Consider the following 1160-nt stretch of genomic DNA (forward strand, 5'->3'; position numbering starts at 1 on the left):
GGGTTATTTCTTTGTTCTACCAGAGAGACTATTCCTACAGTTTTCATGTCTTTTGTGATAATGCTATGTTTTGCACTTTCAAACCTATCAGATTCATTTCTTATTCGTATTCCTAATACCTTTGATTCATCTCAAGTCATTTATTGTCTATTTGAAATGATGTATTTCATAATAAATTTCCATGCAACTCGACCAAAAGATTCGTAGCATATCTCCAACCCAAAATAGGTGGCACAAATTTCAAACGATTTACCCAAAGCAATTGTTTTTTATGGCTGATGCTTATAGCTGTGAGGAGGAACTATTGTTACAATGTCGTGCCGCAAGTGTCGTCCGTAAAGCAATTTCACTTGAACTTTTTCGTGTCATCTAAGCCATTTCCACTCGATCGTTACGAGGCATCTTTTCTAATCGGATGCAGCTGTAGGCCTTGCTCATATGTCAATGGTCCAAGGACACAAGTAAATCAGGGAGACTTTTATGAGATCCCACATTTAGGTGAGATCGTGAGATCAACCTAAAAAAGGAAATCATATTTAGATTAAAAAATTCTGAATTATTTGACAACATCCACGTAGGGTATGTTTACATCTCCAAAAAATCAGATCTAAACTCAATGTACAAAATTGCTACTATTCACATTCAAATTTGTCCTTTTTTTTCTATTAATGTAAGTTGAATTTGAAGGTGAATTTTTTAAGGTTGTACATCAAACATTGTTGTGTGTTTAAAAAATTGAAAATATTTGAACATTTTTTTTTAAAATGGATCTCATAAAAATCATGTAATAGATATCACAAGTATAAATGGCCATCCATTTGGCCGGGCCTAACCAAGCCCGAGGAAGAAAATCTAGACCCGGGCCTGGCCTGGCCATCAGGCCTACGTTTCAAGCCGAAGCCTAGCCCGTTAGAGGAAAATTCCCCCGGGCCTCGGGCCGAGCCTCTTCCCTAAACAAAATACCCAAGACCAGACCCGGCCCAATGTGTGCTTCAGGCTCAAAACTTAGGCCCATGCCCAGCCCTCGGGCAAGCCCAGGCCAAGTTGGGTCGAGCTTTTTTGGGCCGGGTCGGGTCGGGCCGGACGGGCCGGGTATCCGGTGAGCAGGTATACTCACAAGTCTCCTAAGTAGATCGGCAGTTCGGCACATGATCCCTAGA

This window comes from Triticum dicoccoides, chromosome 1A (genome assembly GCF_002162155.2).
Source record: "Triticum dicoccoides isolate Atlit2015 ecotype Zavitan chromosome 1A, WEW_v2.0, whole genome shotgun sequence".
Classification (NCBI taxonomy): Eukaryota; Viridiplantae; Streptophyta; class Magnoliopsida; order Poales; family Poaceae; genus Triticum; species Triticum dicoccoides.